Below are 5,530 nucleotides of genomic sequence, written 5' to 3'. Positions count from 1 at the left end.
TTTACTTTAAGATATCATTTTGTTGTAAAATTTTCAGGTTATTTAAATAGGCATTCAGCCTCTGTATTTGGAAAAAGGTTGAACTTCCTATGAAGACTAATCCCTAAACAAATGGAAAAGACCAGGTACCGAAGTGTGCAGCTGCGTCAGTTCAACCTACAGGGGAGACCTACGCCAGCAGACGGTGCCTTTCTTCCAGGACCATCCTCTCTAGGCCGCCGGTGGCGTCCTAGGAGACACCTGCCGAGCAGGTGGTCTGCCATGTCATCCAGCCGCCTGCCTGATGGCTTCTTTATGGCTCACCCAACAGCCTTCAGAAATCAGGTCCGCTTTCTTCTGAATGTTTAAACGAAGCAGTGCTCAGCCGTGGTTTGCCTGCAGCCCCGCTGATCGCATAGCCTCTGTCCTGTGCACTGACGGTGACTCATGATGTCACTAACGTGGCACTCCTCAAGGACCGTGGTAGCTCAGAGAGCTTAACTGAAGGTACGGCCGTCTCATGATGAGCCTGGGATGTTAGTAGGTGGGAGGGTTGGGCAAAAGTCAGTAAGAGAGGGGAGAAGGTTCCAACAGAATCCTAAGAGATTGTCACTTTTGAATAAATTCGGTGTTTTTCTCTAGGTTGGTATGAACATTAAGTGGCAACCTCAGAAATAATAACATAATTTCATTTCCCTTTTCTAATTTGAAATCAGGGTTGAAAATGTTTTTAGAACATAAGACACGTGTAGCGAGAGGTCTGTATGCAGCTAGTCGGCCTCCGAGGGGCTGCCCGCATGGTGATATTCAAGCAACTCAGAACAGCCGATCCACGCCCACAGGAGACAGCACACCTGCCGTGAGGCCTACGTCCTGCCACTGGTCCTTCCTCTGGGGAATGCTCGGCCTCCTTTTCAAAATGCAAGTGTCTGTAAAGGGCTGATTGCCATACTGTCATCAACACTGTTGCTACCTTGGCATGACTTGGCAGATTGCTTTTCAGTGTCCTCTGGGAACGTGTGGGACGCAGACGTGTACGTTCTGTTGGGTGTGACACACCGAGGAATCCCGGTCTTGTGGGGAGGGGAGATGGAGCAGAGCCAGAAGCCGTGGGGGGACTTAGGGACGTGGGTGAAGGCACCACTGCCCCGTGCTGCAGTTCAGAATCACAGGGGCGTGGCACGAAGGGACCAGCCATCACCCCAACTTCCTGTGACTTTATACACAGGACAAGGGGACACGTGGGAAAGGAGAGTGACAACACAGGCCCCTGACAGTCCCTTGACCACGTCCAAATGTCTGGTTCACGTGCATGTTTCGGTGATTTTTTTTTTTCTGATTAAAAATTAGCTCTCATTACAGAACATTGAGAGAATACAGAGAAGCATCGAGAATAAAATCAGGGCGCCTGGGTGGCTTAGTCGGTTCAGCATCTGACTCTTTTTTTTTTTTTGCAACTTCTAAGATTTTATTAACATGAGTTTTTAAAAACAAGCATCCATACCAGTGTGGGGGTGAGGGTGGGAGAGGAGGGGGTGGGGGGAAGAAGGGAAGAGGAGAGGGGAGGGTAAGGCAGGGCACTTGGCAGGGGGAAGGAATTCTGCTCTATTGGTAATAAAGCTCCAGGTTCATCCCATCATGGATTTCATAGTGCCCCAGAGACACATGGTCCTTAAAAATTGTGTACCACTTCAGGACGATCTTGTTCCAACGGGTGCCAGTTTGGGCTGCGATCAGCTTCTTAAGGTCCCCGACGGTGTCATCAGTGTTGCACTTAACGCGGACCTTCTTCCCTAGACGGTCATTGCAAACCACCTCGATCATCCTGTCTGGAGCTCGAAACGCCTGGAACCAGCCGACGCCACAACCTCCTCGCTCGAGGGCGGAGCCGGGGTCCCAGCGTCTGACTCTTGATTTCAGCTCAGGTCATGATCTCAGGTCCTTGAGCTCGAGCGCCACGTCGGGTTCTGCGCTGGGCATGGAGCTTGCTTAAGATTTTCTCTCTCCCTCTGCCCTTCCGTGCCCTCTAAAAATAAATAAATCAAAACCCCATGAAAGATGGTTACCCAGCAGAGACCAGCAGCATGGAAATGACCTTTCAGAACAGCAGGCTGGGCAGCTGGAGGGTCCGGGTGGTCCCTCTGTCCTCTGACACCCTCCGCTAGCCTTGCTACCTGACCTCTTTCTCTGCACTCTGTGGCTGGGTGTCCAAGGCATCGCCTCTGCTGCTTCTCCACGTTCAAGCACAGAAAGAAAGCGGCTCTCCTGGGCTCTATCCCGCGAGTGCTGCTCACGTCTGTCCCCGGGCAGTGCCATCCAGCCCACCCACGTAGGGGAGCCCTGATGCACCACTCAGTTTAATTGTTACAGTGGCCATTTTATTTTTTAAAAAATTTTTAAAGATTTTATTTATTTATTTGACAAAGAGGGGCACAGCGAGAGAGGGAACACAAGCAGGGGGAGGGGGAGAGGGAGAAGCAGGCTTCCCGCCGAGCAGGGAGCCCGAGGCGGGGCTCGATCCCAGGACCCTGGGACCATGACCTGAGCCGAAGGCAGACGCCTCACGACTGAGCCACCCAGGCGCCCCACGATCGCCATTTTAAAATCCCAAAAGCTACCTTGATTTCAAAAAACGCCCTGTAAATTCTTAGTTTTAAGATAGTTTTGTAAGAGTAATGCACAACAGAAATGGCAAAAAATGTTCTAATTCTACTTTTTAAAGGTATTTAATCAAAATAACTTCATCTTCTAGATGGTTCTTTAGATCCTGTGGAATACGCGATGCTACATTTTCGTGAGCATCCCATTTTAATCGTGGACTGATTGAGATTTTTTAAGAAGAGTTTATCTGGAAAATGCCAGGGCAACTCATATATATCCCAGCAGCACTCCTGCCAAAAGAGTTGTTTCTTTACTGAAAGTGTTGTGCTTCGTGGATTAAGACCCTCACGTGGGGCGCCTGGGTGGCTCAGTCGTTAAGCGTCTGCCTTCGGCTCAGGTCATGATCCCAGGGTCCTGGGATCGAGTCCCACATCGGGCTCCCTGCTCGGCGGGAAGCCTGCTTCTCCCTCTCCCACTCCCCCTGCTTGTGTTCCTGCTCTTGCTGTCTCTCTCTGTCCAATAAATAAATAAAATCTTTAAAAAAAAAAAAGACCCTCACATGGTGAAGGAATGTGAAGTAGATTTCTTGCTTTATTGTCCAGCCTGGTTTCTTGCTGCCGATTTCTCAAAACGAAGCTATCGGTCTCAATATAATGCCAATCCTACCTTGACTCCAAAAAAGCTCCGCTATAAATACTTCTTCTCTTTCATTTCTTTCTTTTTGCGCTGGAAGTAGATGTTCGGCCTTCCTATGAAAAGGAATGATTCTAATCTTCAAGCATGGCATGTAGTGATAGTCCTCAAGTGTTACTCCAGAGAGTACCTTGCTGTGAGAGGGAGCGATCTGCTGCACTCCACGGTATGTAAAACATACCCAGCAAAATCCTCTTGGGGTGCACTCGATTCTGCGGTGGCAGAAGGGCAGCAAATATCTTTAGTTTCATTATCAGAGAAACTGAATCATATCTGTCCATCAGATGAGATTAGGGAACGAGGGTCAAAGGTGTGGACTTGACAAGACTTTTACTCCCCAGCCACTCCTTTATAATTGCCCTTTGCCCTCTCTGGGGTGGCAGGGGGTGGGGGTGCTCCTATGTAGGGTCCCTCTTCTCCCCACTGCTGGAAGTCTTCCCATGGAGGAGGAGACTGCGAGGAGCTATCCACACCCACCCAGAGGGGTGAGGGTCAGTGTAGGGCTCCCAACGTGTAAGGGACCAGGAGTACTGGCCAGACGCCCTGGGCAGCCTCAGTGTCCATTGTCTGGACAACCTAAGAGGGCTCTGGGGGCTCGTAGCTGGTGCAAGCAGGGCCTGGGAGGAGCTCCAGGCTGGCCAGACATTGGGCTGACAGCAACAAGACACCTTCTAGAAACTGCTCTAGAAACCACACCCAGGAGGAAAGGTGCTCCAGTCTCTCTGCCTTGGTCAGGCCGCCTGATCATGACCTGGCCTAGTGAGGGGAGTTGGACTGGGCGTAGCAGAAGATGGCCCAACTGCGGATGCCCTGAAGGACGACACTGGTGGCAACTGCATCCAGGTTCTAGAAGCTTCACCATATGAGCCATGGGGCTTTGGCTGTAAGCGGTATCTTCACATGTTCCCTTTTCTGGAATGTGACTCCCAGCATCTCAGAAAACAAGCGAGGTCTTAACTCTAATCTGGCAATGGAGCAAGACGCCCACCCCATCTAAACCCTGGGTGGTTCCTTGGGCCTTTAAATGCCAGTAGCACTGGGGGCTGCAGAATCCACTCACATTTTCATCAGCGGTCTTGTTGATGATGATGACGATGATAAAATACACACACATAGAAATTACTATGGCAACCACTGTAAAGTACACAGTTCAGGGGCATTACGTTCATGTGAATGTGCAGCCATCGCCGGCATCCATCTCCAGAACTTTTTCATTATCCCAGACTGAAATTCTTGCTGTCCTGTTTTAGGAATGATTTCTTCTGTCTTACTGCGTATTGCCAAAAGGACGGTAAATCTCTTGAGAACAGGAGAGAGTGTTCACAGGTCCCAGCACGAGTGCCATTTGCAATGGGAGCTCCAGTGAATATTTGATGACTGTAGTACGTGTCTTTGTAGAAGTCTGCTTAGCTCTCAGCTCCTCAACCTCCTCAGCCACAGAGTCCCTGTGTGTTAAACTTGACCACAACTCCCAGGCTGTAGCTGATTGGGTCGGCACTGGGCCCCTGACCAACAAGGACCAGTCACGGTCACTCTTTAAGGCCTCCACTGGGGACAGTCTACCTTATTTCAGAATGTGATGGGAAATGTAACATTGAACTGAAAAGATGTAGAGTCCCTAAACTTGCAGATAGATGGGACTCTGAGATGGGGTGAAAGAGAAAGAAAGACTGTGTGTGTGAGAGTGTGTGTGTGTGAGAGTGTGTGTGTGAGAGAGTGTGTGTGTGAGTGTGTGTGTGAGAGTGTGCGTGTGAGAGAGTGTGTGTGAGAGACTGTGTGTGTGAGAGACTGTGTGTGAGAGTGTGTGAGAGTGTGTGTGTGAGAGTGTGTGTGTGAGAATGCGTGTGTGTGAGAATGTGTTTGAGAGTCTGTTAGCAAATGTGTGTGAAATAAAATGTGTGAGTGTGTGTAAAACAGAATGCATACATGTGACGGTGTGAGAATGTGTGTGAGAATATAATATAAACACCAGGATGTGTGTGAGGGTGTGAGAATGTGAGTGTGAGTGAGAGTGTATAAGAGAATGTATATGTGAGATAGTGTGTATCTGAGAGTATGTGTGAGTGGAAGTATGAAAATACTAGAGAATGCATGTATGAAAGGGGGTGTGTGTGAGAAAATGTGGACTGTGCATGTGACAGTGGTTGTGAGGGTACATGAGAGATTATCTGAAACAGAATCATGTGTTCAATGTGAGAGAATGTGTGGAAGTATGGGTGTGAGAATGTGAGATGTGAGATACTGTGTGTGAGAATGT

At 49.2% G+C, this 5,530-nt stretch overlaps 1 pseudogene; it reads right to left on the bottom strand.

The window, feature by feature from the left end:
* Positions 1 to 1,425: 1,425 nt before the first annotated feature.
* On the bottom strand, positions 1,426 to 1,869 carry LOC114208935 (ubiquitin-like protein 5 pseudogene; annotated as a pseudogene).
* Positions 1,870 to 5,530: the final 3,661 nt, after the last annotated feature.

Source organism: Eumetopias jubatus, unplaced genomic scaffold (genome assembly GCF_037043125.1).
Source record: "Eumetopias jubatus isolate StellerSeaLion01/CBP00866 unplaced genomic scaffold, mEumJub1_p1.0 scaffold_16, whole genome shotgun sequence".
Classification (NCBI taxonomy): Eukaryota; Metazoa; Chordata; class Mammalia; order Carnivora; family Otariidae; genus Eumetopias; species Eumetopias jubatus.
This window is presented reverse-complemented; position numbering and strand designations above follow the sequence as displayed.